Below are 21,829 nucleotides of genomic sequence, written 5' to 3' on the forward strand. Positions count from 1 at the left end.
CTACATGTGATGAAAGCTAATATATTATTGACCAAATACTCTCAAACTCCAACAACAGCTATAGTGAACCTTCTGCACACACCTCTGAGGTTTAATTGAACAGGACATTAAATAAATAATGATCATATTGTTCCCATACAAAACAAAGGTTATGCCGACCTTCTATGCACATCACTGATGTTTGATTTTTTCAGGAAAATTAAAGAAATAATGACCACAGTGTCTCAGATAAAACAAAAGGTTATGCCGACCTTCTATGCACATCACTGATGTTTGATTTTTTCAGGAAAATTAAAAAAATAATGACCACAGTGTCTCAGATATCATAAACCTTATAATGATATTCTAAGTAAATCTCTGAATTTTATTATCAAGAAAATTAAAGCAGAAATAATCACACTGTCCCAAACTATAGAAGCCGTTTGTACACACCTCAGTAGAGGGGCAGTTTTACCCTATGCAGGGTCCAGGGCAGAGGCCACAAAAAAGCCTGTGCCAAAATCCACTTAAGCAGCCTGGAGAGTGGGGTCATTCAGTACTCTCAGATACCATGAGAGTGTAGATTTTCTGATAGACATCTTATGCCTTATTTTTGAAAGATATTCACTTGTTAACTATTTTTCCTGCTACCTAAAAGAGGTATGTATGCATGTGCCCACTGATATTGTTTTGGCCACAGATAAAATATGGTGAGATTTTTCACATAAACACTCATACACATACCCCCCCTCGCTCACACACACACACACACACACACACACACACACACACACACACACACACACACACACACACACACACACACACACACAAGTGCATGCACACACTGCATTTTTTACTAGAGGCAAATTGGAGGAATTCCAACTCACTTATGACATGTCTTTAAGGTGCTGGAGGAAACCATGTCACCTGGAAAAAATCCACATTGACTCCACACAGAATGATTCACAGCCAGGAACTTGACCATAGAGATAAGTGTTGTGAGATGGTGGCTTTGCTATTTGCTGCACCACTGTACCAATTAATCAGATGCTTTCAGAAGCAGCCTGCTTAGACCACCAAATGTAGTCACTTAGTGTGCGCAATGTTGATGTTTAACTGTTACTGAAAATGAAAGGAATTATGATTAAAGTAAAACACTTAAGTACACCCCAACATCCTCAACACAAGCATTCATATACACATACATACACACAAATGCATGCACACACACACACACACACACACACATAAAAACATCAGATTAAAGTTAGTTTTTATATTTCACAGTGACTGTTTAACAATGATCAAACTACATTAGAGATAAAATACATTTATACACAAATAAGCTCCTTCAAACATAGAATTATTGATTGTGTACACGTCAAATTTCTGATTTTATTTTAATGGCAATATTAAAGTATTCCAGTTAGCTTTATGTACACTAGTCATGCAAATTGAGACTAATAATTCTTCATATTGATCATGACAGTAGGATCAGTCAGTTATATCCATAGAGAACTCACATACACAGCAATTATAGCCATTGTACTTTTTCTGGTGTGACCTGAGTGCTTGTGTTATGTGGTGGATCCTGGCACCCGACAGGCAGCTAACAGTAACCTTCTGCTTGTTCAGCCTAGTGAGTGGGACGTCAGTGTGCCTGACTATAGAGTCACCTATTACTACTAGTATGTTGGGTATGTTATTTTGCCTTAAGGGCTGTGATTGCATGAAACACTGGTTTTGTGAAGTATGTGTTACATGGTTTGTGTTGGGGGTGGTGGAGGTTGCTTGGATGTTTGCTTTGGAGGTCTCCGTTGCTTTTGCAGATTTTTATTTAGAGCCTCCGAGTATGTTTTCATGTATTTATGTGTGTTTTTTGCAAGTGCTGGTTTCATAAGTCTATGTGAGACTGGTGGTGTGATGCACATAACACAAGCACTCAGGTTACTCCAGAACAGGTACAAATATGACTCTGTCATTGTCCATGTTGGTGTGAAAGATCTGAGCCATACCTCCCTGGACTACATGAAAAAAGACATGGAGGAGCTCTCTGATCATGTAGCCCAGGCTGGTATGACCCTGACCCTGAGTAGCATCCTGCCCTCATCAAAAATGATACCACGGTATAAAGAAAAAAAATCAATTTCAACAATTGGCTAAGCTTCTGGTGTCATTCAAAGGGGATCCAGTGTCTGTCAGCCTGGGATGACATGCTCGACAAGCCATGCTGCTTCACTAGAGATAGCTTGCACCTGTCACCTTTAGGCTTTCGAATACTGGCCAAGGCTCTTGCCACCCCCATAGTGCCTTTTTTAGGCAAGGCTCAAAAGACAAACCCACTGCTGTAAATAGCACAAGTAACAAAAAACTGAGGGTAATGCTACTCAATGCCAGAAGTCTAAACCTCAAAATGCATGCACTCGAGGCACTTCTCAGTATGGAGAAAATCAATATATGTGCAGTAACAGAAACCTGGTTTAAGGCTCCAGAGAGCACCCCAGCACTACCAGGCTACAACTCATACCATACATTTCAGCCACAAAACCCGGACCGAAATACAAAAGGTGGGGGCGTATCCATATTCATCAAAGATACCCACACCTCCAGGTTAGTGGCACAGCACGATGCTTCAGTGATCATCCATGTGTAACTAACAACAGACAAAACTGCAATTCAAATTGTAGCTTGCTACAGATCACCCACCATGTCCAAGGACCCCCACTCCGCATTTCTGGAAACTCTTGGAAACATGAAGGTCCTACCAAACACCCTGATTTTGGGTGATTTCAATTACACAAACATTAACTGGGAGAAAGTACTAACTCCCTTGCCCAACATTTCCTAGAATTTATAAAGTCAAATGCCCTGGATCAACTGGTCAACACCCTTACCAGAGGTGACAACATATTGGACCTGTTCATCACCAACATGGGTGACTGATGTTCCACACTGGAGGTCAACCCCTCACTGGTTAGAACTGATGATAGACTAATTACTTTGAATATCCACATTCCACCCCCACCCCCAGTCAAAGAAACCACCATGAAAAACTTTTCAAAAGCAAACTTCACGTTACTTAAGACTGAGGTGGAAAGTTTCAAAGCCCCCATGCTAAAGGATAACTCTGTCCAAGCTGCAAAATCCTTTACTAATGCACTGTCCGGGCAACTACAAGAATGAATGGATCGTGCTATCCCAAGAGAAACCAAGACTCACTCCTCCAAGTAAAGGAAACCAGTGTGGTGGACCCCTTCCATAAGCAACCTATACAATAGAAGGAGGAAACTAGTTCATAAAAGAGTAAAATCCCAAGAAGGGAAGACATCCCTGATCAGTATCAGCAAGAAACTATAATCCCTCATAAATTCATCCAAGTCTAGCTTCGAAAGAAAAATTGCTAAGGACTCCAAAGATAACCACAAGACATTCTTTAGCTATGTCAAGAATCTAAGTGGCAATCCTCAGATCTGCTCGGAGTTAGTGCAGAATGGCACAAAATACATTGAACCGACCGATATAGCAAACATCCTGGAAAAGAGGTTCAGTGCAAACTTCACCCCCCCCTCACCCCCAAAAGGGCCCATACCTATACCAGAAGAATGTAGTGCCCCTGAAATCACAGACACTCAGGTTAAAACAGCCCTATCCAAATCCAAAAACACAGCATCAATGGGACTGGATGGTGTCCCAGGCCGCATCCTACACAAGCTCAAAGATGAAATCACCCGTCACCTAAACACACTGTTCAAACTCAGCCTCTCCACAGGCTACGTGCCCATAGAGTGGCGCACAGCAACAGTTATTCTGATCCAAAAGTTGGAGCCACAACAGACCCCATGAACTATTGCCCTTTAAGCCTGACTAGCTTGGTCTGCAAGGCTACGGAGCACATCATCATGGATCTCATTAACAGAGTTAAGGGCAGATCATGCCTCTTAAACCTGGTGAACTTCTTTGAGACAGTTACCAAGGCTATAGATGAGGGAAAGGTGGACCACACAGCCTACCTAGACCTCACAAAGGCCTTCAACACCATTCCCTATTCCAGTATTATAGAAAAGCTCAACAACCTGAACATAATCCCCTACATCATGAGATGGGCTGCCAACTGGCTCATGGACAGAACCCACATGGTAAGAGTTGCAGAAGCAAGGTCTGACTCTAAACTGGTTACAAGTGGCGTTCACAGGGCTCAGTCCTAGGACCCCTCCTGTTTGGCATATACTTCTCAGAGGTACAGGCAAGCACAAGAGGACTATGGTTGACCAAGTCTGCAGGTGACTGCAAACTAGGGGCTATAATTGACTCTCCGGCCGACACAGACATCCTCCAAAAGAGAGACAGATACTTGGTGTCTAAACCATGGCCTCAAGCTAAATGCCAAAAAGTGCATAGTCATCCCCTTTAAAAAAACAAAGTACCCACAGACTAACACATATGTGGTAGTCCCCTAAATATGGAAGACATAATAAGGGATCTGGGGACCCAAGTAGATAGTAACCCCTCCTTTGATAATCACATTGCCAAAGTGGTTAGAAAATCCTTCTGAGAACTCCAGTTTACAGGCCTTGCTGTATCCAGTGACCTCAGCACAAGAAGCTGTAGTAATTGGTCATTTTGGACCATTTCGTGTTTGTTTGCTGTTTAATTTAATTGTTTAAAAACAAAAATATTCCTTGTTTTCCTGCCTCTCCTAAACTAGTTAGACCAGTTTACAGGCCTTGCTGTATCCTGGGCTGTGTTGTAGTTCCTGTGTTGTCCATTGCCTTACTTGGATAGAAGGAAGTTTCTTAGCTCACCAGTGGGAAATCTGCCTCTTATTGCTCAGACACAGCTCCATGTGGACCTGTTGAGTCTTCCTGGCTACAGGGAACTGAAAAAAAGCGACTGCTTTCCTGATTAAGTATCCTGCTGAAAGTACATTTTAGTAAAGTGTTTGTTTGCTGTTTAATTTAATTGTTTGGCTGTCCTGCTCAGCTGGTGAATCTAATCACTGAACCCACAGGCATTGCAAACATACTGGCAGACAGGTTCAGATATCATAGAAAAGCTCACCAGCGACAAAGTTTGCAGATGACTGCAAACTTTGAAAATCCATCAGACACAGATATCCTTCAGAGAGGTCTCATAGAAATGGATAACTGGTGCCAGAGCCATGGCCTTAAGCTAAATGCCAAAAATGTATAGTCATACCCTTTGGTAAAAACAAGGTAACCCCAAGTTACCACATAGGTGGCAATCCATTAAGCACAGAAGAGGTTATCAGGGACCTGTGGACCCAAGTTGACAGTAACCACATTGCCAAAGTGGTTAGGAGGACCTTCTACATTGCCCACCTGATTATGAAGGGATTCACATCCAGATCAATTCACTTATCAGACCAATGATTGAGTACAATGCCCCATTCAGAATGTATCTTACCCGACACCTGCAGCAATTGGAAAGACCCCAAAAGTTCCTCACCAAAAGGATAAAGGCTCAAAATATGCCATATGCTGTAGAAGGCCATGTCCAACCTGGAATTAATGGACAAAAATCCAAATCCACCAGAGCCACAAGAGCAAGAGACTTAAACCTCAACATGGATATAAATGAATCTTGACCAGTGGATGGGAGATCGTAGGTTTACCCCGGGATCATCTCTGTATCACTGCTAGACAGAGGCACGGCAAACATGAACCTATGAACCTATGTGGCCCACCTAATTACAAAAGGGTTTGCATCCAGATCAAAAGAGGTCATTGTGCCCCTCTACACATCACTCATCAGACCCATCATAGAGTAAAACCCCCCATTTGGGATGTAGCTTACAAGACACCTGCAACAGCTGGAAATACCACATAAGTACCTCACTAAGAGGATCATTGGCATCAAACAGATGCCCTATGTTGCTCAACTGAAGAAATTCCAGCTGTACTCAGTTGTATACCGCCTATTCAAAGGTGATCTCTACCTGACATACAAGGCCATGTCCAACACAGATTTGATGGACATGCTTCACCTAAAGAAAACCATATCCCCTCAAGCCACACACTCTAGGGATCCAATCCTCACCACAACAATAAATAGGACATGCTGGAGGGACAGATCCCTGTCCCAGAGACTTCCCATGCTCTGGAACAAGATTAAAATCTACATTAGGCAGAGCTCATCACTAACCCTCTTCAAGATAAACCTTGACGAGTGGATGGTAAACAGAAAGTTTACCTCGGGGATCACTTCAATGGCTCTGCTGGACAGAGGTACAGGGAACTAATCTAAGGGGGTGGTGAAAGCTAGGCTTATAAATGCCTTTGGGTAGATAGCCTAGTACCTAGCTATGAACCTATGAACCTACATCATTTTCTCAGTTGTCTATTTGTGGTAAACTAACTAAATAATAATAATGGCAACAGTGTTGCTTTTTAAGCTTGTTCCACACAATCACACAGTAGCTAAAGTATTCAACCTACTTCACAAAAATATACAGAAGTCACGCAAAGGCAATGACTGTTTAAACTTTACAAGGGACACCTAAAAAAACACTGTTAGTGTTAAAACTTGTGAATGATAATAAACATCCTTGGTTTCTTTCAACCAAACTGTTTATTGCTAGGGGGTCATACTTTACTTTGGTTCAGAATTTATCCACTTGATCTACCTAATAGCCTATTAGGCCAAAATGAATATGGGACAGTTATTGTAATTCACAGATACCTGTCACAGTAGTTATAGCCTTATTCATGCCTGTGTACATTTTAAACATCTAATTGTGATGAATGCAATGGAAACAGTAATGCATTTCTGCTTTGTTTCACATAAACAGTAGCCACAGTAAAGTATTTCAACTTACTTCACACAAAAACACATCAGCTGTGCAGTCCCAGGATAATGAGAACTAAACTCATCATTTTAACCAGGTACCCCCTTTCTTGAAACATAAAGGCTAGTTGCATTAATTCCTCTTGTAGGTCTTCCTTTTTTGAAGTCAGCCTTGCTACCCTAATTAACTGTCCTTTGACTATACTATGCTTTTGTCTAACTGGATGATCACTAGAATATTGCAAGTAAGAATTACTGAAGGAAGGTTTCCTATATATCTTAGATTTAGAGCAGTTCATGTCCTTTTCTATGTATGTGTCCAAATAGTTTATTCCTTTTGTATTATACACATACGTAAACTTTAAAAATCCTGTACTTTCATTAAGGTGTTGTACCAAATCTTTAATCATGAATATGTGGAGTACATTAAGAATGAATGGGGTAAGAAGTACAAGCCACTATTAGGGAATAGCAATGCTTTGAGTGAAGGAAAGGGAATAAATAACACAGGAAACAAAAATTATGAAAGAGCTATGATTGTTCCATATGGTGGTTATGCAAGGGAGGTAGAACAAATTATCAACAAAAACTGGGCCATCCTGAGGAACAATCCTAAACTTTGGAACATAGGAGGAAGCAAACCTAATTTTGTATACAAAGTAGGTCCAAATTTGAAAAAGAATTTTGAATTGCCCATTAAGAAGAATAATAGATATGGGACCACAAAGTGTGGGAATTGTTCACAGTGTAGATATATTTGTACAGAGGAAAAATTAAAAATTAATAACTATTTGAAAAATTTAGTGAAACCGGAAAAAGGGAATTGCCAAACTATTGGAGTCATTTATCTGGCTTTGTGTGAATCCTGTCCCAGTTTTTATATAGGCAAAACAGAGAGAAAACTGAAGGACAGGATATATGAACATACATACCAGATAAGTACTAAGAACACTAATAATGCCCTATACAGACATATTAGTAGCTCCCAGGAGTGTAAAGAATTCAGATTTACTATTTTATAGAAAGTATTAAGAAATCCAAGGGGTGGGGACTATAGAACATATATTGAAGAAAGGGAAACAAAATGGCAAATCAAATTACAAGCAAGTCTAACCCCAGGTTTAAATGAAATTATTTCCATAAAGCCTATAGTAAATAAAAAAAAGTGGATTTTACAAAATGAAATGGTATGTTTTTATGGAATTAAATGGAACAGATAATAGTATGTTTTATATTTACAAGGTTTTATTTTTATATATTAAACATTTTTAACATGGTTTTAACATGCACCTTGCACTTTAAATTTATCTTATCAATTTTTGTAATGAGTGACATCATGGTTTGAATTAAGTATTTATTGGGGAAAATGGGAACGAATGTAGATTCTGATGAAATCCCTGTATGTAGGGAAGAAAGCGCTCAATCGTCTGAAATTCTTAATAGAGATCTTCAAAGTGTGACTTCCAGCCATGGCAGTGTTGATTTTTTTTGAATTATTAGTGGATTTGACACTGTTTGGCTCACTTGTGGTTTATTAGTTGAATGTGCACATATGTTAGGCAGGGGTTTGCCACCAACAACTAGTGTGGTATACTGGTAATACTGTAACTGGACTTTACAATCATTGTAATGGATGACATATTTCTTTATGCATTAGCTTGATATATACCTCCTGTGGCTAGGTGGTGGATTGTGTCGCATACAGTGTGACATGTACGGTTGTATAGTCTTATATATTGGTTTCTCTTTGTTGCTGTGCAGAACATGGTTTGATATATAGAGCATGCCAGGCACTGTCAGGCAGTTGTGATATGAGCACTGATATGTGGTATTGAAAGTGTGTATCCTCTGACAGCCAATAGGTTGCTATATATGGCAGTTCAGTAATATATGTACTTTAGAATGTTAAGTGTGCCACATGACTTGCTCACACATATTGTTTCATTGTCTTCCAGGGTCATGGCCCACAATCGCAATCCGACATATAGCCCAGCCGAGGATGAGCAGATAACAACCAGCCTGGTTCAGCAATATGCCCTGCTGTTCTCAAGAAACAGCCAGGACCAGCATGAGCGGACTGCACTGTGGCAAGATGTTGTCCATCGGGTAGATGACATAGGCATGCATAACTGGACATATGAGCAAGTATTCCATCACTGCAGTGATTTACTTAGATATGTCTGGCAGCATGCGTCTGATGTCTGTAGACAACAGCTTGCCACAGGTGGTGGGGTAGCCATCCATCCCCCCCTCACCAGAGTGGAGGAGCTGCTCCTCAGCCTGGTGGCTCCTGGCCAACAACAACAACAGCAAACATGTATCATCATGGAGGCCGGAGCCACCCAGTGAGTTGACACGGAGCGTGCAGGTAACATGGCATATCTGTAGGCTACTGTTACCTCTGTCGGTAGATCATGCATATGTGAGATGTGTACTGTGTAGTTAGAAGATGTGGAGCCTGGTGTTGTGCAATACTGATAATTTGGAACATAATCTGTAGGCCTGTGACTGTCAACCGTTGTACTACTTAAGATTGCAAACCCACAGTAGCAATGCCACAGCTGTTGCCATTGACAAACTGTCTCATATCCTTGTAGGTCCCTCTGGTGTGACAGCAAGGCAGCAAACCCATGCTGGTGAGTGTGTTCTACATGTAATATTGCATAATATATGTGCATGTCATAGGTGAGGTGTAGGACATGCACACATAACACACCTACGCATAATGCATGCTGTGCATGTTTGCTGTGAGACTATGCACATCCCAGTAATGTGAGTAGCTGCCTCAAACACATGCAATACACAGAACATCCCACACAATTGTGGAAAAACTGTAGTGGACATTGGATAGGCAGAGTCAATACACATGCACACAACATACACAACATTGTCATACACAGTATACGTTAATATGCTACACATGGCATATTCAGACACCCGCTGTAAGGTCACACTCCAGTATCCCAAATGTCATCCACACAGCACACATAATATACCTGAGGGGTAGAGGCCTATCATGGGGCTGTGCAACACTCTGCAACACATAACACATTCATGTTAGGTAATACTCCCTAGTGGGCACCTTACAAACCCATGTAACAACTGTCTGTGAAATGGTGAATGTAGTCATGGTACTGCAGTTCAGGTACAGCATGCTAGGTGCCGGTCTTGCACACATTAGTAGCCTTGAGTGACCACATGATGCTGCATGATGATGGCTCATGGTATTACACCCCATCCAGTTACAGTAACCACAGTACTACACATAGCATTCATTGCTATGCACCTCACTGTTGTGTGTTTGCAAACATATGCACCTATACACAATATGCATAGCAATCACCATTTGTATAAAGTGACACATATATGTCTTGTAATGCTATGGAATGTATAGGTCACATGACACACACTGGGTATGTGTGATGTTTAATGTTGCAGTTGTGTTGTAGCATGCCATGTCATGTCTGGCACTGACATGTACACAATATGTCCTGCACTCACCATAACCACTGTACAATGGCTATGTTGAGCAATGGTATTCCATCAGGTATATATGCACCACTTATTCCATGTGTATACCTAGCATGCATGTACTAAACCTGTGTCCACAATTATCTGCTAAAGACACAGATGCTCTAATCAGAAATGGATATCTATGTGACACACAGAAACACATCCAGCCATGGTATGTATACCTGTGAGTGATGGTGCACAGGACATTGCAGAGTTTTCAATACTTGCACAGCAATGTTGTGTCCATGTACACATTGTGTTCCAGGGTGAGGCCAATCACTGAACAACAACACACATGCATCAGAACCATGTATACTGTTATTAGCAAGGGCTGTCTACACTCGCACTGCATGATGTTGAGCAACACACGTCCTGCATGTTGACACGTGTGATATGACTGTTTGGCTTGTGATACTGTACTCCACCATCAACCACTATTGAGTATGTTCTGGATTGCTGGTGGTGGTGTGTGTGTGTGTCTAAGTGAGGAGTGTATTTGTGTGCATGTGTGCATGCGTTCATGTGTTCATGTGTGCATGTGTTCATGTGTGCATGTGTGCATGTGTGCATGTGTTCATGTGTGCATGTGTGCATGTGTTCATGTGTGCATGTGTTCATGTGTGCATGTGTCCATGTGTTCATGTGTGTGTTATGTTTCAAAATACTTTTAAAAATGAAGACAGATACAGTTCTTTCTCTCTTTCAGTGTTTTTTATTATCTACAGTACACAGGTGCAGGAGCCTCATGGAAAGCACCAGGGAGATTCCCAGTACAAAGGAATAAACAAGCTTATATACTGGTGATATTGCTGACAGTACAAAAATATAAAACTGAACCAATTAGATCATTACACAGGGCAATTAACCAATCAAAGGTTTACCCATAAACGTAAGACAATTCACATAATCATATTTCCAGGCAGAAGAGAGAATCGGATATGCTTCCATAAAAGGCACATTTCCTGCTTTCAGACAGACTCTTGTTTGTTCAGTATGTTTCCATTATTCACAGTTCAGAGTTCACAGTACTCAGTACATCTCAGTTTATACAAACTGTCACATACTCAATTCCCTTGAAACACATTATTTGGCTGTTCATATTCTACAATCCCCCATTTGATGCAAGCATCGTCATTTAACCTGTCATACATTTGCCACAAATCTAGCATAACCATGCTACTAGTCTTTTTATCATTGAGAGACCTTTTCATTTTATTATCTACAGTCATAGTTGCAGGCATACAAAATGTAGGCACTTTTTCACAGCTTTTGAAGATATTCATTTCAAGATCAGTGCTTTGATTAGAAATAAGACAAGAAAAGCAACAATTGCCAATACTGCAATTAATAAAATCAACTTCAACAGTCCACCTCCCCAGCCTGAGAACAGGTTGTTTAACCATGCCCATGTTGAACTATCAGTCACTAGTTTTAAGGCAGAAAATGTAGCATTGTTTAATATTTCAAGCAATTTAGATAGCTTTCTCAGTTCCCAAATTGATTTCACTGCTCCGTATGATGGAATTATACCGGCCCATGATATGACGTCATCACCCAAGTCTATATGGTAGAGTCCTTTGGTACTAGCATGAGCTAAGTCATGATGATAAATCCATGAAGCATTAACTCGACCTACAGGATTGGCAGGCTTTTTAACCTCTCGAACATTTCGAATTTTCCCTTTAGATAATGCAGATACATGTTGAATAGCTGGAACCAGGTAGCCCAGGAAGCAGCTGCCAGACCAATTTCCTGGTAGCCATTTATATGCTTTTCTTTTGCACACAAAATAACAATTTTTTACTTTAATGGTGATGTTGATAGGTTTGAAATGATCCCCAGTGTCCTGCAGTCCTTGGAATATTTTTGAATAAACAGTTTCTATTTTCTGGGAAAAGTTAGCTATAGAGTCCTTAACAAGTCTTTTTAAAGGTGAAAAGTCTGTTACACAACCTGAACTGTCTGCAGTGCAGTTATATACCACTGTTTTGTTAGAATGGCTCCACCCGACTCTGGTTTTACCAAGTTTTTGAAAACACACAGTTCCGTTTTGACAGAGGAACAACTGTAATGCTATTTTGTCCTTTGAAATAACATTCGATGTATCGTAGATCAAATTAGTCCAGGTTTCATTAACCCCTAAAGGGACTATATTTAGCATCAATCCCCCATGAACAGTAGGAATAGCAGTGCAAAGGGATGATGCATAAGCATATTTAATGGCATGATAGGTGGAGTCCACTCACTACAATACTGAAAATAAAAATCACATTTTTTATGTTTATCAAAACTTGTTTGTCGTAATAACTTTTTGGGAATACTTTCAAGAACCTTTGCACAATGCTTGGCATTGAGTCTTATATGTTTGTTTGTAAAAAAAAGACAAACTTAATTGAGCATCTGCTCCCCCTTGTTTTAAAAGCGCTGCATTTTGCTGCTGATTACTGTAAACAATGACTCTCATTTGATTTGTGTGGTCTAGCAAAGTCTTGTTGTTTTTACTTTGACCTTATAGCCAAAAGGCCCTATTTGTTCCGTTACTTAATCACACTGCTCTGTAATGTCTTTTAACTATTTTGCATGTTGTTTTACCTTTAACAAAGGTCTGTTAAGTCCAATCTATGGATCAAAAGGTAGTTGTGTGGGTATTTTCCTGCCTGTCATGATTTCAAATGGTGAAATGCTTGTCTTGTTGTTTGGGGTAGCTTTTACCTGTAACATAATTTCTGGCAAATGTTGCACCCATTTAGCATTTTCTTTTTTTTTTTTTCCTTTAACTAAGTTTTATTTATGAAATATTGTAATTGCCTCTGTTTTCATGTTTAGAATGATGCAAATGAAATGCAGATATCTGTGTTGAATGTTGTGGGCCTTGTCTCGCAGCTGCATTTTTATTTATAGTCTTGAAGTATGTTTTAGACACTGAACATTCAGCTTGTCTCAAGCTGTACCTGACTTTGTTACATTGTATGAATGAATGCTGCTTTATTTGATTTCATGCTTTTAGCTAAGACCATTTTAGCCCTTTAATATCTGTATGCTAGTAAAGAGAAATGCATGTACTTAACTGACTATATTATTTTTACATATATTATAGCAACAGATGTGTATATACATGTAACTAGCAAATGGATGTGCACATGCATTTAAGCATTTTAGACCTATTTATTACTGTATAAATTTCCTTTGTTTTATTTTAAAATACAAAACTGTTTATGTTAGTAGAAACACAGTGGGAAACAAAATCTTTAGCCTCTTTTTTTTTTTTTTTTTTTTTTTATGGTTATCCTTAAGACTACTGACGACCGAGTCCTTTTACCTTTGTTTAGCCTCACACATGCAATCATTAAAAGCTGCCCAACACAACCCTGGTAATCTTCCTTTCTTTTTTAACTTCTTTTGCAAATTAATCAATACACCTTTATTAAAACTACCATTTTCAGGAAAGGCAATGTTACCGTCATTTTTATTTAGGGCGATCCACTGGTTTAAAAACATACAACTGTCCCGGGACACATGATAAAACCTATAACCAGCTGGTGTACCTTTTTCTGGCTTATTTATTTTTTCCGCACTCGCTTCCATTTTCACACAATACCCCACTATCACTCAATAAGCTATACCTGTTTACCACAGGTTTAGCTAAGGCGTTATGAAAACGTCTTGTTACCCCACTCTCATACAAGAAGCTATACCTGTTTAACACAGGCTTAGCTAAGGCATTATAAAAATGTCTTATTACCCCACTCTCATACAAGAAGCTATACCTGTTTAACACAGGTTTAGCTAAGACGTTATAAAAATGTCTTATTACCCCACTCTCATTCCTCCTTTCATACGTATGACACCAGTATTTTCCATATTAACCTCACTCTCATACTGCACATTTAAAAGCAGAGAAAAAATGCATGCCACTTACCTTAAAACGACTGAATGAGAGAAATTATATATTTTTCTACTGCACAAAAAATTTTCAAATCTTTAAGGCAGACAGACAGAGAGATTTATTTATTTATTTAATCAGTTTGGTGACCGGGGAGGTCCACTGGGCTGGGGAGCCCATTTTCAGTGGAGGCCCGGGGAGAAAAGCACCACAGAAGGTTTATTAGATACATTTTTCAATCAAAGTGAACATACATAGTATAAAAATACATATACAAAAACAATATGGTTCAATCTGCAATCTAGTAACAATCAATGGAATGACAGTTTAGTTAAAGAGAAAAGAGTACATAATGTAATAGCTGGTGGAGATAATTTGTTATGAGAAACAAATTAATAGTTAAGAGTGGGGTTAGGAGAGGAGAGGTTAGGAGGTTAGGAGGGGAGGGGTTAGCCAGGGGTAAAGAGAGTGGAGGGTTTGAGAGGCAAAGGTGGAAGAGTGCAGTTGCATTTCCTGTTAAGGAAGAAGTAGGAATGGAGTTGAGATTTGAAGCTATTGAGGTTATTGAAGGTCCGTAGGGTGTAGGGCAAAGAGTTCCATTTTTTACTAGGGTACAGGATATGAGAAGCTGGCCAGCTGGGTGCTTGGGTTTATGAATGGTAAGTATGTTTTGGTGAGAGGATCTAAGAGGTCTAGGAGGGGAATATGGTTGCAGTATGTTGGAGAGTGCGGGGCAGTTTGAGGGTTGGAATACTAATTTGTGGACTGTGGTTAATTGGTGAAAGTCAAATAGGTTGGGCAGTTCAAGCCAGTTAAGGGAGAGAAGGGAATTGCAATGGTGTGAGGAGGATTTGGCAATAGTGGCAAATCGAGAAATGTTGTTGTAACATATCTCTAGTTTAGAGGTAAGTGTGGAGGATAAGTTAGAGAACAGGGGAGAGCCATACAAGAGAGAGGGAAGAAGATAGGTAGTGGCAAGAGTTAGCCTAGCGGAAGGAGAGAGGAAGAGGTTATTTCTGTAAAGTAGGCCATGTTTTATGTGTGTTTTTTTGATATTCTGCTGAATGTGGGACTTAGATTTTAGCTGATTGTTTATAGTGACCCCAAGGAGTTTGGCAGAGTGTACAATCTCTATTTGTGAGTTATTATGGCTGGTGATGTAAAGGGAGTTTTCATCTACAGGGGAAGATTTGGAAGGGGAGAATAGAAGGATCTTGGTTTTATTAGCGTTAAGAGAGAGGTGGTTTTGGAGCATCCAGTCTTCAGTGGTAGAGAAGGCATTTTGAGTTAGAGATTGGAGTTCAGCTAGGTTGGAGGCACTGCAAATCAAAGTGGAATCGTCAGCGTATTGGACAATTTTGGAGTTGGGAATGGCTTTATGGAAGTCATTAATAAAGATGTTGAATAGCAGAGGACCAAGTATGGAACCTTGGAGTACTCCAGTGAGAGTAGGGAGGAAAGAGGATGTGGCTTGGCCCCATTTTATGTCTTGGGGCCTTTTAGCAAGATAGCTGCATAACCAAGAAAGGGTTTCTTGGGAAAGGTTAAGGTTAGAGAGATGATTTAGGAGGTGGGTATGGGAGATGGTATCAAAGGTTTTAGAAAGGTCCAGCAGGATGAAAGATACTAAATGTCCAGAGTCGCGGGCTGAATTGACGATATGTAAGAAGGAGAGAAGGGTGGAGTTAGTACTGTGTCCTGGGTGGAAGCTATGTTGGGTGGGGGAAAGTAATTGATATTTGGTAAGGAATGGTAAGAGCTGTAGATGGATGCATTTTTCAAGAATTTTGGAGACAGGGGAGAGGATGACTATGGGCCAAAAATTAGATACATTGTTATTTTTGCCTCCCTTGTGGAGAGGCAAAATATAAGCAGTTCGCTAAAGTTTGGGAACATAAGACTCACGTATAGATCTATTGATCAGGATGCTGATAGACAGAACAATAGCATCTGAGGCTATTTTTAGGAAGGAGGAAGGAATGTCATCAGGGGCATTAGAGCAAGGCTTTAGTTTATAGAAGAATTTTTTTATTAAGTTGGTAGAGACAGGTTTAAGTTCAAAATTAGGGTAGGGAGGGGAGAGAGGGGAGTATTGGGCAGGGAGGGGAGAGGGATTATTGTTGGTGAAGGTCTTAGTGAGCTTAGCTATTGAAGAGGTAAAGAAGGAGTTGAAATGTGTGGCAATTTCTGAGTCGGATTTGCTAGTGTCAGGGCCGGGATTGTTTTTTGTTCCAGGCCTCAAGAGGGAATTAATAGGGTTCCAGAATTGCTTAGGATTTTTTAGCAAGATTTTCTTGTAGTTTTAGGTAGTATGATTTTTTATCCCTAATGAAATGTTTTTTGGCTAGGTTTCTTAACTGTTTATATTTTAATAAAGTCTCAGGTTGATTGTTATGGAGGTAAGTTTTCCAGGTTTTATCTCTTTGCAGCATGGTGTTTTTTGTATATTTGGTGAGCCGGTGAGAGGTTTTAGTTTTGACTCATTTATTTCTTATTGGGGCTATGGAGTTAAGGATTGTTAGGAATGTTGAGTTAAAGTAGTCAATGGCTGTGTCTAGTGGTAGAATTTTTAGGAGGTTCCAGTTGGTTAGTTTGAGAGAATCAATGAAAGTAGTGGGGTTAAAGTTAGTAAGGTTGTGAGTAGAAATATATTGATGGAAGTGAGAGGAAGAGGGAGTAGCTCGAATGGTGAAGGCAGGGAGGTGGTCTCCTAGAGAATCAGGAATTACTCCTGAAGTTATAGTTTTGTTGGGATGAGTTACTTGGATCCAATCAAGTATGGAGCCAGGGGGTGTGTTTTGTTAGGTCTAGTAATGGAGGTGGTAAGTTGAATAAAGGTCAATAGGTTAATTGTTAATGTAGGATTGGGGTTTTTGATTTTTCCCCAGTCAATATTTGAAGGTTTCTAGTTTGATGTTGGAGGAGGTCCAGGAGAGAATATCTTCTAGAGTATTGGTGTTGTTGCCAGGTGGAATTTAGAGGGAGATGATACAGATACTTTTATGGATGTTAAGTTTTAGTAGGCCGATGACAAGTTCAGCACTTGAGAAGGATGGGATATGGTTGGATGTGGAGTGATAGATAAGTAGTTGGAGTGGACTAAAGCTACACCACCACCTCTTCTAGTTGGGCAGTCAGATCGGAGAGAGTGAAATCCGAGCTGAAGGAATTCAGAATCATTTATATGAGGTTTTAACCAGGTTTCAGAGATCGCTAATATATCTGGTTGGTTGTGATTGAGCCAGGAATGAAAGAGGGCAATTTTATTTAGTAGGCTTTGGGCAGTGATAGTGAGGAATTTGAGGTTTTTATTAGTGTATTTATTGTTGGAGCTGTGAAGATATGTTTGAGAAGAGTTGGGAACAGGATTAGGGTGGATGTCACCGGCTAGGTGAAGGAAAGAGAAAAATGGAGGTAGTTTGTTGTGTTTGGATTTGGGTAAAGGAGTTAGGTAGACTTTGAGTTTAGTGTCATTAGTTGAGTTTAGGGATAATTTTATTTTTAGGAGAAGGATAGGTTGGGAGGGAACTAGTGAAGCTGCAATATTGTGATAGTGTGTTGTAAGGAAGTTGGGAGGTGGGGTAGGGTAGGAGAATAAGTGAAGATGAGTATAAGAGGTTGCATGGTAAAGAGGTAGTAGAAGGAAAACTAATGTTATGGAGGTAAGGATTGGAGGAGGGGGAGGGGCATTTTTAGTTAGGGATTAAAGAGAGGTAGATGTGTGTAAGGTCATATTTGTTAGTTATGGGGTGTGGCTAAGATAGTCAGGTGTAGTGGAGGAAGGGGTGTGGGGAGAGGAATAAGTGGATTGGTTGCTGGAGTGGGAGGGATTTAGCAGGAGGGGAAATAAATGTAGGATCACTGTGGGTGTGTGGGAATTGGGGGTAGGGTAGGGGAGCGGAGTGAGCCCGCAGGGCGAACGGAGCGGGTAGAGCCAAAGGATGGACAAGCACAGTGAGAGAAACAATCTGTAGCTATAAAGACTACACTGCAAAAACAGAAAAATCTGTTATGGGCCCTTTCATTAGCAGTATTTCTTTCACTTCCTGACTGCTGCAGCTTGTTCCCAATTCAGATCCGAGTCAAGGCACCAATTGTTATGTTTCAGAATACTTTTAAAAATGAAGACAGATACAGTTCTTTCTCCCTTTCAGTGGTTTTTATTATCTACAGTACACACATGTGGGAGCCTCATGGAAAGCAACAGGGAGACTCCCAGAACAAAGGAATAAACAAGCTTATATACTGGTGATATTGCTGACAGTACAAAAATATAAAACTGAACCAATTAGATCATTATACAGGGCAATTAAACAATCAAAGGTTTACCCGTAAACATAAGAGAATTCATATCATCATATTTCCAGGCAGAAGAGAGAATTGGATATGCTTCCATAAAAGGCATATTTCCTGCTTTTAGGCAGACTCGTGTTTGTTCAGTATTTTTCCATTATTCACAGTTCAGAGTTCACAGTACTCAGTACATCTCAGTTTATACAAACTGTCACATACTCAATTCCCTTGAAACACATGCTTTGGATGTTCATATTCAACAGTGCATGTGTTCATGTGTGCATGTGTGCATGTGTGCATGTGTTCCGACATCATGTAGAGGTTGTAAAGTGTGTTTCCTGTCTTCCTCTCACAGGTGCTGAGGTTGGGCTGGTTCACTGCAGCAGGGAACCTGATGTCACTGAGCAAAATAGTGATAATGAGGATAGGTGTGTTGAGGCACAGACATGTTTGCCAGGGTCTGTCGTTGGGCCACCAATCGACAGTACACAAGTTTCCAGCCCATCCATGCACACAGTCATACTGTCAATACAGCCATACCCAGATGTCTGGAAGGATACCACATAGGCAGATGTCCAGGGGTTCTCATCGGATCACTGCTGCTCATCATGCCCCTGGCAGACACATGCCACAGGTCTTACAACATCACACATGTTCCAGGCTGTCATGGAGGCACAGGCATGTATGGAATGGTACTCCAGACAGGGACTAAGGGCACAGAGGGCACATAACACTGCTGTAATTGACAGTATCTGTGATCCAGCAGGTGCCATCCATAATTACACTGAGGTCACTGATAGACGTTGGGGTGAGGCATTAGATGTCCTCCACAATGTCATGTCCATGTGTCAAGACAGTGCGGGACAGTTGAGAAATCGATGTGGATGTATGCCAGCAACATCAGCAGCTTGCAGTCGACGCAGACGTCCCTCAAGTCACAGCCGCTCCCGTAGTGCCAGTACCAGCTGCATCAATGTTGGGGGTGGGCTATCCATAGACTGTCCTAGAAGACCACATGCACGTGGCTCTGGACAGTCCCAGCAGGGACCTGGGACCAGTGTACATCTGTCCACCTCTGAGGATAGTGCCCAGTCTGGCTTAGTACCTGATACTGTCAGTAGCACACCTGCCAGGCACAGGTACCATGTCCGTAGCCAGAGATGGTGATCTGTAAAGCCTGGCAGGTACAGTCTGTGGCTGTCCCACAAATCCCCGTATATGGCAGCCATATGGTGGAACTGTGTGCATGCAGACACACACACACACATAAACCAGACACCTAGGGCTAACACATACCCACACACATTACATCAACATTGGCCCATAGCAGTACTCTTGGCCCTCACACACACACACACACACACACACACACACACACACACACACACACACACACACACACACACACACACACACACACACACACACACACACACACACACACACACACATGTCGATTGTATGGCTCAGTGTGGGCCTCTGGTAAACCAACAATACACCCTGTGCATATGATGAAACCTGTGCCACCTCCTGTCATCTGTAACATTGATGCAGGAACAGGCTACCATGGTGCTGATGCACAGGGTGACTTTAAAGCAGTATAGCAATGTTAGCATGTTGTCAGCAGTAGAGTGTAATGATATCCTTGAAGGTGTAGCTGAGCATGCATGATGCATTAAAGCTATGATTGTCAATGTAGTATTGTTTATACCAGTGTTAGTTCCAATAGTGTATTGTCCTCCCATGTACCACTTGGCTGATGTGTGTAGTATTGGCAGCATGTGTTAGAGAGTGGACAGTACTTGTGGGATGTGTGTAGCACAGATTTGCAGGTGTACATTTGTGAACATGGTGGAGGTGCACTCTCTGCATGCACGTGCATAGTGGACACATGGGCAGGGTGACATGCCCTGTGTTACACAGAAACACTCCATAGTTTCTATTGGTGGCCAGTATGCATTGTACTACACACATTTTGGAACTTGAGTACACATGTGTGTATGACATGGTTTGACACTGTGCTGTGGGTGATACTGTTACTATCTGTCATTGTTTTGCATTCTGATAGTATACATAACCTCAACAGCCTGACCATAAACAATCGTTAGATGATGTCTTGACAACTGACACACAGATGTAGGACACACAGTAACATTTGGAACCTTCAGGTACTATACTATGGCAGTAACCAGTGGTATTCACCTGTACCCATTCCTGAGACCACTCCTGTTTGGCATATAGCTCTCTTAGGTACAAGCAATCACAGTATTGGTATGTCCGTCCACATCTGGAAATGCATACTGTCACAGGATGGGTGACCAAGTGGCTCACAGATCAAACACACATGTTCAGGGTTGCAGGTGCCATGTCTGACTCTAAACCAGTCACAATTGGCATCACACAGGATTTGGTCCTGGGATCCCACCTGTTCAGTAGATACTGCTCAGAGGCACAGACAAGCATGAGAGGAGTATGGCTGAACAGGTTTGCAGATGACTGCTAACTGTGGTCCAGTATGCAACAGAGTACAAACTGGGTTAAATTCAGTCTTGTTGTATGGGGCAACTGTTTGAGGCCAGTAATCCTCTTGTTGAGGTACTTCAGTGGTCTTTCCAGCTGCTGATGGTGCCTAGTCAGATTCATCACAAGTGTGTTGTGGTACTCTCAGATGGGTCTGATGACTGATGAGTAGAAGGAACCTCCTTTGACCTACATGCACAGACCTTGGCAGGTTGTGTGAACACATAGCATGATTTTCTGACCACTTTGTGATTGTGTTTCTGGAAGTAGAGGTGCCTAACCACATTTGTCCATAGATCCCTTATTATCACCTCCATATTTAGCCTAAGTGTGTCAGCATGCCCAGTATGACCTTTCCGTGTGATGCTGAATGAAATCCACTACATTTCTTGAAGTGTGTGAGCACGCCTGCTATATACATTTATACTATATGTGTGTGGAAAATCAAGTTGTATTTTTACAGCAGGGCTCATCTTTGTGTCATAAATCAACAGGGATCATGCTGTGCCTGCAAGGCTTCCATGAGACACTTTGCACAGACTTATCAACATTTCTGCATACAGGGGGGACAGCTATTCTTTGTACATTTCTACCCAGGGGCACACCTGATTGTTACTGTGGGTGTACTTAGGATGGGGGATTCACCTGACACTTATACACATTTGCCAAGCCTGCACTGCTATGTAAGGTACTCCATTTCAGTCTGTACTGTTGCCTATCGTACTGGCTTGAGGCATACTACTGTACTACATATCGTAGCATCCACTGTCATGTATATTAGATTGTGACTTCATAGCCTACCCAACCCACATCACACCACCTGGCCTGCTATTC

The sequence above is a fragment of the Protopterus annectens genome, chromosome 4.part0, assembly GCF_019279795.1.
Source record: "Protopterus annectens isolate FY-2018-M chromosome 4.part0, PAN1.0, whole genome shotgun sequence".
NCBI lineage: Eukaryota > Metazoa > Chordata > Ceratodontiformes > Protopteridae > Protopterus > Protopterus annectens.